This window comes from Benincasa hispida, chromosome 5 (assembly GCF_027475165.1).
Source record: "Benincasa hispida cultivar pf3 chromosome 5, pf3_genome.v1.1, whole genome shotgun sequence".
Taxonomy (NCBI): domain Eukaryota; kingdom Viridiplantae; phylum Streptophyta; class Magnoliopsida; order Cucurbitales; family Cucurbitaceae; genus Benincasa; species Benincasa hispida.
The window spans coordinates 21,647,360-21,658,332 of record NC_143482.1 but is presented as its reverse complement, the minus strand read 5'-3'; the positions used below and the strand labels follow the sequence as shown (position 1 = coordinate 21,658,332).

At 36.0% G+C, this 10,973-nt stretch overlaps 1 long non-coding RNA gene across 1 annotated transcript; it reads left to right on the top strand.

Moving 5' to 3' along the window:
- The first annotated feature begins 481 nt into the window (after positions 1-481).
- Positions 482-10,237, top strand: LOC150035973 (uncharacterized). Its single transcript, XR_016529656.1, has 3 exons — positions 482-597; positions 1,203-1,321; positions 9,864-10,237. It is a non-coding gene; the product is annotated as an uncharacterized LOC150035973 (long non-coding RNA).
- The last annotated feature ends 736 nt before the right edge of the window (positions 10,238-10,973 follow it).

Below are 10,973 nucleotides of genomic sequence, written 5' to 3'. Positions count from 1 at the left end.
GTAGAAGGTTTAAGATAATAATGATACATTTAAAAAAAAAATAAAGAGAGATAAATATAAAACAAGATAAACATTAAAAAAAGAAAAGAAAAGAAAGAGATAAATATAAAAGTAGATAAACATTAAAAAAAAAGATTAAAAAAAGATAAATATAAAAGAAGATAAACATAATAAAAAAAAGAAAAAAAAAAAGAAAGAAAGAAAGAAGGAAAAAGATAAACATTAAAAATAAAAGAAGATAAACGTAAAAAAAAAAAAAAAAAGAAGAAGAAGAAAAGAGATAAATACAAAAGAAGATAAACATAAATAAATAAATATAAAAGGAGATAAATATAAAATAAGATAAACATTAAAAACAAAGAAAAAAGAAAAAAAGATAAACATAAAAGAAGATAAACATATAATAAATAAATAAATAAATATAAAACAATATACATACATACATACATACATATATATATATATATATAAGGAGATCGGAAAAAATTCCTTATAGATAGGAAAGTTGCATACTTTGTTAACAAAAAGAATAAAAAATAAAAAAATCAAGAGTATTTCAAGACCAAACCATAAGGAACAATTAGGATTGCAGTAAAGGTAAGTATGTTGTATTACATTTGATATATTGCTTTTATCTCACCTTGTCTTTAATTGTTTTATGGTAGTGTACATTTGATATATTGCTTTCATATGTTCTTATTGTTATGTTGTATTACATGTTTAAAACACGTTTCTCTATAAGGGATCCCGTGCATTATGTTTGTTCACAATTATGTTAAGATCGAGTTTTAATTAGGTATAGGTTATGCTTTCAGGGCTGACAGGGCATGTATGGTTGCACCTCTCTAGGCCCAATCTTACGTTATGTTTATGCTAGGGACTAGTAGGGTATGTATAGTTGCGCCCCTCTAGTCCAACCTTACATTTATGCTAATGGTTGATGTTGGATGTGACTCTGGCCCTACTGACTGCATGACCCGCTAATCATCAGATGGGTTAGTTTTCGCTTAAGTCCTCATCTTCCTACCAGGGCGGAGGAACTTACGTTGGAAGCATAACCGACCACGTCATGTTATTATAAGTTTATATTTTGGATCCCAATCATTTGTTTTCATGGCATGTTGCATGTGACTATGCATTTTGTCACTACCTTAAGTGAGAACTACTTACTGGGTATATTATATACTCATCCTATTTTATAGATTTTGTAGGTAAGGACACAGCGTAGGTGGCATGATTGGACGTCGCTCAAGGGACCAACCATCAAAATCACTATTTTTGTCATATAGTGTGAACCCTGAATCCCAATTTTACACTTAAAGTGTGTTGTCTTATTTAAATTGTCTTAATTTTCCACTTAATTGTGTGTCTCTATTTAAATTTGTATAAATAAGTTGAGTAGGTTGATGAGAAAGTTAGTGTGGAATGGTGAAGAAGGAATGGGGATTTGAAAAAGAGAAATATGGAAATAAAGTTTGGGAAATTTGGGAAATTTCGGCTAAGTATAGAGAAGTTATGTGAAATGCGTTATGGATGAAGAAAGGATTGAAGAACTAAGAAAAATATGGGAAATTATTTTGGAGAAAATCTGGAAAAAACGTATAGAAGTTGCACGGAGACAAACAATTCGCAGTAGCTAAGAGCAAGATCGTTGAGAGTGAGATCAGCGAGATCGTTGAGAGCGAGATCATTGTGATCGAGACTAGCGAGATTGGAGAGGAAATGGGAGAGAGCGAGACCAGCGAAAAAGATGGAGAGAGTGAGAGTGGAGAAAAAGAGAAAGCTAAAGAGAGCGAGATTTTGAACGAGAAAGAGGGAGAGAGCGAGGGTGGAGAGAGCGAGACCAGCGAAAAAGTGGGAGAGAGCGACACTGTCGAGAGTGGAGAGAGTGACACTGCCGAGAGCGGAAAGAGCGAGAGTGCCTATGCTAGCCTTGCTTTGTCCGATTCGAACGTCACGCCCACGCTTCACCTATGCATTGAACCGCCAAGCAAGCTTCCGGGTGATGTATTTGGATACGTTTGGGTGCATTATGCATGTAAAAACCCTAATTTGAATACAAACAAACCTTGAAGACGTAGGGAAATGTCAATTAAAATCTAGGTGTCCGATTAAGAGAAATTCTTAAACCCTAAGAAACTGAGTTGGATGCGTTTGGGAAGATCACATTGAACCAAGGTGAAGTCGGCTTACGTTGATAAAGGGAGGATTAAACATTTTTCCATGCGGCCAGTAGGTGCTGTCAATCCCACGAGCAATTTCAACGCCTATAAATAGGGAGTTGGGATTTCATTTTCAAATCACACAAAAATCATAAATTTCGTAGAGAAAGTAGAGGGTAGTGAGGGTTCAGAGCAATGTGTCAACTTTAGATAAGGAGATCTTCCAATCTATTTGTGCGTTTAGAGTGATTCTAAAGACATATGAAAGCTCTGAAAGTCTAGTTTTCAGAGTAGGGCCTCCGGAGGAAAAAGCTCAAAGGAACTGGGCTGGAGGTTGAGAAGAATATAGAAGGGTCAGACTGTCAAATCAGTCTAGGCCAGTCTTGAAGATTTTAAGATTCCGGCCAAACCACGAGGAATTCTGAGTTGAAATTTAGGGTAAGATTCCAAATAAGTTTGTAGAAGGAAGTATTTCCAAATAAGGTTCAGAACTATGAGTAATCTAAGTTATAATTTGAATCTGGATTCTAGGGGTGAAAAAGGAACCAGAGGAGCTACTAGAGTGAAAAGTTCCTAAGAGTTCGAGGTGAGTGGCTAAAATTTTTTCGAATTAAAACGTTTTTAAACTGTTTTGATTACAAACGTTTTACAGAAAGCATGTTTGTGAAAATAATGCTCATGCCTACTAGTTTTATAAAGTGGTTTCCAAGCAAGTTTGAATTGTGTTTTGAACGCTTGCCTATTGTTGAAAAATTATTTAGATATGTTGATTTTATTCAGCATGCGTTACCATCTTTAAAGCCATGTTGTATATGTGTTATATTGTACATGCTTTAAAGAGAAAAATTGTTTATAAATAGTTTTGGTAAAATGCGATGCCAAAGTACAAGGAGAAGGCATCCACCTAACTAGATACTGAAATACAAGGAGAATGTATCTATTGGTACTAAAGTACTTTTGAGAAGGTACCAAGCCAACGAGATACTGAAGTACGTTGGAGATGGTATCCTAGTAGCTCGATACTGAAATACAAGGAGAAGGTATCTGAGCAGTAGTACCTAATGTGGCCACAGGTGAATAAAGTCAGAGATTGAGCAAAAGGGTTCTCTCTGGACTAGTAGTTAGTGTTGGGATTATTTTACCAGTTATACAGTACTTTGATTTGAGAAATGATTTTACTGTTTTATGTTTAAAACAGTTTTATATAATTTACGCTTGGAAAATATTTATGCTGCAAAATTTTATATTTTAGATAAAACTATTTTCTGAAATTATACATGAGAATTTACTATGTTTTCTCGATCACTCACTGGGCGTAAGCTCACCCCGTTTTCAAATTTTTTTGTCCCCCCCCCCACAGGTAGCGATCAAATCCTTTGTAGACAGCTCAGTATCTGTTCTACCACTAAAGGACGAAAAGACTTGTAACCGTTTGCTAGGTGGTTACTGTTAATATTGAACACATGTTACTATTGTTCATATAGGGACTAGGGTTTGTGGGTTTTGGGACTTGTAAATCTAATGTTGTAAATACTGTAAACATATTAAGTTTCTAAGTTAATAAATTGTGGTTCTAAAGACGTCTTGTTGCATATAATTTGTATTTGGTATCAGAGTTATTCCACAAAAGTTTTTAGGCAGTAAGTGTCAACCCAAGGATTGATAACTGCTACAGTCACGCCCTTCTCTAAGCTAAGAGGGTGATCTGGGGTGGGGTGTGACAGTTTGGTATCAGCGTATAAGTTTTTGGCACAATTGAGGAATTAGTTGATACCAACTTGGTATCAAAGGATGGGTTATACGTAAGCTTGGGAAAGATTTAAGCTAGCTTAGTACTAAACATAAGACTTTGGATGAAAGAGAGAGTTCATGCATTGGATTAAGTCCTATAGATAAGTCCCTAACATGCGTACCTAATAATTAGAAAGAGATGCTGAGAAGAAGTGGCAAGCAGACTGAGAAGAGGAATATTAACCCTACCAGTGGAGGTCCTGAGGTCTCGTCAGACCCAAATCTGAAGGGGAAAAGAGTTAGAGACTCAGTAGAATAGGAGGCAACTTCTGAAAATGAGTCTAGTACACCAAAAGTAGGTGTAGATCCCTAGGTGGAAGATCGAGTGTTCGATTGAATTACTAAAAAATTAGCGATGAGTGTAGGATCGATCCAAAATGATCCAGAAAAGAATTTCGGCAACGAGAGGCTGAAAGCTTTAGGAGCCACAGATCCAGTAGATGCTGAGATCTGGTTGGATTTTATTGAGAAGTGTTTTAAAGTTATGAGATTCCCTGAGGACCGTAAAGTCGAGTTAGCGGTATTCTTGTTGCAAAAAGGGGCTGAGAAGTGGTATTCTATGCTGTGTCCTTACCTACAAAGTCTGTAAAAATATAGGATGAGTATATAATATACCCAGTAAGTAGTTCTCATGTAGAGTAGTGACCAAATGCACAATCACAAGCAACATGTCATGAAAACATATGGTTGGGACCCAAAACGTATAATAACATGTGGTGGTCAGTTATGCTTCCAACATAAATCTCTCCGCCCTGATAGAAAGATGAGGACCTAAGCGAAAACTAACCCATCTGATGATTAGCGGGTCATGCAGTCAGTAGGGCCAGAGTCGCATCCAACATCAACCATTAGAATAAACGTAATATCGGACTAGAGGGGTGCAACCATACATACCCTCCTAGTCCCTAGCGTAAACATAACGTAAGATTATGCCTGGAGGGGTGCAACTATACATGCCCTACCAGCCCTGAAAGCATAAATTTCTCCTCCCTGATAGGAAGATGAGGACTTAAGCGGAAACTAACCCATCTGATGATTAGCGGGTCATGCAATCAGTAGGGCCAGAGTCGCATCTAGCATCAGCCATTAACATAAACGTAAGATTAGACTGGAAGCATAACTTACACCCAATGAAATCTTGATTTTAACATAATCGTGAACAAACATAATGCATGGGGTCCCTTGTAGGGAAACGTGTTCTAAACATGTAATGCAATATAAGAATTAATGTAACCATGCAACATAATAAAGGTACACTACCATAGAACACTTAAAGAGAGGGTGAGATAAACTACTTACTATGATCTAGTTATTCCTTATTATTCTTTTTTATTTGATCAGTAAAGCTTTCCCTTTTTAAACTAGAAGGAAATTTGGGCAGAAATTTGGGCAGCACCTTACCTGAGCTTTTCTCTTTTAACCTCACAGAACTTCCTCACTCACACTTACTCTTTCACACGATTCTTTGTTACTGAGATTTTTTTTTAGAATCGGTTAAATCTTCAGGCAAAGGGTCTTATTTATAGTAGTTTTGAGCTCTTCTCAGTATGACAAATCATCGTATAGGTGGCTTCATTAAAATTACTTAGAGTTTAAGGATTTCTCTCAATAAAACACATAATCTTGGCTAACGTTTGCCCTTACGTCATCATTCTTTGTTTGTATTCAATTTTAGGGATTTTCTATGTATAATCTATAAGATCGTGGCCAAATTCAACGCATAATCCACGCTTCTGTCCAAATCTCACTCTCTTTGTTCTCAGAATCTCGCTCTCTCCAGCTTTCTCGCTGGTTTAGCTCTCATGACTCTCGCTCTCGCTCTCGCTAGTCTCGTTCTCGCTCTTGCTCCCGCTCTCTCCCACTGTCTCTCTAATCTCGCTAGTTTTCACACATGGTTGCCTTCACTGCTTGTGGATTCCACTTCCTTTTTTTAACTCTTTCAGATTTTAAGAGTATATGGGCAATTAATTCACCTACAATTCTTCCAATGAGCAGTGCCCAAACAAAAAGTTATCTACTGCCCGTTGTCTCCTAAATTAGCTAGCGTCCAACTTCTAATTAATCCTCCCTGATTCTTCTCCCTTATTTATTATTTTTGGATAATGAATAAATTTCCTATTTTTCCCCTTCTAAATTTCCACCCCTTAAAATAAAATTTCGTCCTGCTTAACGTTAAGATTATAAGAGATAATCTTAAGACGGCTCGAGAAGAATCAGATAACGTTAAGATTATAAGAGATAATCTTAAGACGGCTCGAGATAAAGTTATGCTGATAAGCGGAGAAGAGAATTAGAGTTTGAAATTGGTGATAAAGTATTTCTGAAATTATCTCCGTGGAAAGGAATACTCAGGTTCGGTAGAAAAGGGAAGTTAAGCCCGAAATATATTGAACCGTATGAGATAATAGAAAGGATTGGTCCAATGGCATATCGATTGGATTTACCTCCAGAATTATCTCTCGTTCATGATGTGTTTCATGTGGCAATGCTTAGAAAGTATGTGCCAGACCCTACTCATATATTATATGAGCAACCGATATAGTTGAAAGATAATTTGTCGTATAAGGAGGAACTAGTGGAGATTCTGGACAGAAAGGAACAAGTCTTGAGGAATAAAACAATCCCATTAGTAAAGGTGCTATGGCGGAATCATGCTATAGATGAAGTAACATGGGAAGTTGAGGAGCAAATCAGAAATAAGTATCCGCAGTTGTTTAACAGATGGACTTGTGGCGAAATTTCGAGGACAAAATTTTTATAAGGAGGAGGTAAATGTAAACCCCGAAAAGTGTGTTTTCTTATTTAAATTGTCTTAATTTTCCACTTAATTATGTGTCTCTATTTAAATTTGTATAAATAAGTTGAGTAGGTTGATGAGAAAGTTAGTATGGAATGGTGAAGAAGAAATGGGGATTTGAAAAAGAGAAATATGGAAATAAAGTTTGGGAAATTTGAAAAATTTCAGCTAAGTATAGAGAAGTTATGTGAAATGCGTTATGGATGAAGAAAGGATTGAAGAATTGAGAAAAATATGGGAAATTATTTTGGGGAAAATCTAGAGAAAAACGTATAGAAGTTGCACAAAGACAAACAATTCGCAATAGCTAAGAGCGAGATCAATGAGAGTGAGATCAGTGAGATCGTTGAGAGTGAGATCATTGAGATCGAGACTAGCGAGATTGGAGAGGAAATGAGAGAGAGCAAGATTGGATAGAAGATGGGAGAGAGCGAGACCAGCGAGAAAGCTGGAGAGAGCAAGAGTGGAGAGAAAGAGAAAGCTGGTGAGAGCGAGATTGAAGAGATCAAGACCAGCAAGATTGCTGGAGAGATCGAGAGTGAAGAGAGCGAGATTTTGAACAAGAAAGAGGGAGAGAGCGAGACCAGCGAAAAAGTGGGAGAGAGCGACACTGCCGAAAGTGGAGAGAGTGACACTGCCGAGAGCGAAAAGAGCGAGAGCGCCTATGCTGGCCTTGCTTTGTCCGATTCGAACGTCATGCCCACGCCTCGCCTTTGCATTGAACGGTCGAGCAAGCTTATGGGCGATGTATTTAGACGCGTTGGGGTGGATTATGCATGTAAAAAACCCTAATTTGAATACAAACAAAGCTTGAAGACGTAAGGGAAAACATCAATTAAAATCTAGGTTTCAATTAAGAGAAATTCTTAAACCCGAAGAAACTGTGTTGGATGCGTTTGGGAAGAACACATTGAACCAAGGTGAAGTCAGCTTACGTTGATAAAGGGAGGATTAAACATTTGGCCATAGGTGCTGTCAATCCCACGAGCAATTTCAACGCCTATAAATTGGGATTTGGGATTTCATTTTCAAATCACACAAAAATCATAAATTTTGTAGAGAAAGTAGAGGGCAGTGAGGGTTTAGACGAATGTGTCAAATTTGGACGAGGAGATCTTCCAATCTACTTGTGCGTTTGGAGTGATTCCAAAGCCATCTAAAAGCTCTAGAAGACTAGTTTTCATTGTAGGTTACCGGAGGAAAAAGCTCAAAGGAACTGGGCTGGAGGTTGAGTAGAAGGCAAAAGGGTCAGACAGTCGGATTAGTCTGAGCCAGTCTTGAAGATTTTAAGATTCCGGCCAAACCACGAGGAATTCTAAGATGAAAGTTTAGGGTAAGATTACTAAGACATTTTAGAATAAGTTTGTAGAATGAAGCAAATAAGGTTCGGAACTATGAGTAATCTAAGTTGTAAGTTGAATCTAGATTCTAGGGGTGAAATAGGGACCCGAGGAGCTACTAGAGTGAAAAGTTCCTAAGAGTTCGAGGTGAGTGGCTAAAATGTTTTCGAATTAAAACATTTTAAAACTGTTTTGATTACAAAAAATTTACAGAAAGCATGTTTGCGAAAATAATTCTCATGCCTACTAGTTTTATAAAGTGGTTTCCAAGCAAGTTTGAATTGTGATTTGAACGCATGCATATTGTTGAAAATCTATTTACATATGTATATGTATTGATTTTATCCAGCATGCGTTACCATCTTTAAAGCCATGTTGTATATGTATTATACTGTACATGCTTTAAAGAGAAAAGTTGTTTATAAATAGTTTTGGTAAAATGCGATGCCGAAGTACAAGGAGAAGGCATCCACCCAACTAGATACTGAAGTACAAGGACAAAGTATCTATTGGTACTAAAGTACGTTTGAGAAGGTACCAAGCCAATGGGATACTGAAGTACGTTGGAGAAGGTATCCTAACTCAATACTGAAGTACAGGGAGAAGGTATCTGAGCAGTAGTACCTAATGTGGCCACAGATGAATAAAGTCAGAGATTGAGCAAAAGGGTTCTCTCTGGACTAGCAGTTGGTGTTGGGATTATTTTAACAGTTATAAAGTACTTTGATTTGAGAAATGATTTTATTATTTTATGTTTAAAACAGTTTTATATACATTACGCTTGGAAATTGTTTATGCTGCATTAAATTATATTTCAGATAAAAACTATTTTCTAAAATTATGCATGAGAATTTACTATATTTTCTCGGTCACTCACTAGGCGTAAGCTCACCCCATTTTTAAATGTTTTTGTTTCCTCCCCCCCCCCATAGGAAGCGGTCAAATCCTCTGAAGAAAACTCAGTATTTGTTCTGCCATTAAAGGATGAAAAGACTTGTAACCGTTTGCTAGGTGGTTACTGTTAATATTGTACATATGTTACTATTGTTCATATAGGGACTAGGGTTTGTAGGTTTTGGGACTTGTAATTCTAATGTTGTAAATACTCTAAACATATTAAGTTTCTAAGTTAATAAATTGTGGGCCTACAGCCGTCCCGTTGCATATAATTTGTATTCGGTATCAGAGTTATTCCGCAAGAGTTTTTAGGCAGTAAGTGTCAGCCTAAGGGTTGATAACTGCTGCAGTCACGCCCTTCTCTAGGTTAAGAGTGTGATTTGAGGCGTGATGTGACATATAGGCATTTTGTTCCACTACGCTAATATTTATGAATCCTAGTGCTTTGTAAAATAAACTTTTGTATATTTTTGCTGCTTAATTAATAAAATTTTAGATATGTTTTTTTTGAATTTTTTACCAAAATGCATCACATGATAGAAAATCTAAGTATGCATGTCGTAGCGGTCAGACCTTATTATGTAATGATCTGATCGTTACAAGAAAACTCTATGAGCACGTAGACAGGTCCGAATGAGAGGCCGAGGTATGGGTCTCTTAGTCGATAACTGGGAGCTAGAGCAATGTATGGTCGTTCTCAACTGAGGAATAATGATGTTAATGGTGGTTTTAAAGGTTTTATGTACACGTTTGCTTGGTATACTCTAGTTTCAGTATTATATTCTCAAGCTTTTGGTTCTAAGCATGAGATTTATATGTTTATTAAGTCACGCAATGGGCTTCTAGTTCATGTTTTCGAATGTTTTTCTTTTTCAGGTAGCGGTCAGTTCCCAAAGGACTATTCTGCTGCTGCTCTGCCACTCAAAGAAACAGGTTGAAGGAAGCGTAATTGAAGACCTGTATTAATTAGTATACATGTGTCTGTTTGTGAATAGTATTCTTGATGGGGCTCACTATGTTGTAATATCCATGTATAAACAATGTTGCGAAACCCTGTGATGTAAATGTATTAAGTTCTGAGTCAATATGTATGTATTCAGGGTTTGAAATTATTTAACAGGTAAGGTAGGCAGTAAGTGCCAGTAAAAGGGTTGGTAACTGCTGCAGTCACCATTCCGTCCAGGTTAGGAGGGTAATCTGGTGCGGGGTGTGACAATGTATATATAATATGAAAAAGAAAAATATATAAAATTTTAAATTAGGAACCTACCTAAACAAATAATTTAACTTCAATCGTTACATTGTTAATTTCTATAAACACTAAAATATCAATAAAGAAGATAAAATTTTAGGAAAAGCTTTCATAACATATGTATACGTATATAGAATTTCTCTATAAATTAGGAGTCTGCTCTTCAATTTTTGTTTGTTTTATTTTTTTATTTTGACCATTTTGCTTTCTTTTTTTAGATTTGGGAGTTTTTGTGATATGTTTTAAGGGTATCTTTTTGAAATTGAAAATTTCTGAAAAATTTTTCAAGTATAACAAAATATCATTGTCTATTAGTGATAGATAGCGATAAAGTGTGATAAATAACTATCATTGGACAGTATATCGCGATAGACATCTATTAGACACTCAGAAATTTCTATCGTGGTCTATATGTGATAGGTAGGGATATTTTACTATATTCGTAAATAGTTTACCCAGTTTTTTAACTTTGAAAACACCACTTGTTTTAGTCTAAATTTTTTTCTTTTCATGTTGTTGGGAGTTTCTTTGATTTATGTTATATTTTCTGGTTTTAAATTTAATTTTAATGGTATATCAAAAGAATAAAAATGAAAATAGTATTAAAAGAGAGATATCCTAATTTTGTGTCTTCCCGTACGTTTTAGTGCTTTCTTGATATTTTTTATTTATATTTTGGGTTGGCTCAAATCCTTCTAATTTTGCGACGTTAATACGCAAAACTTAAAAATGGT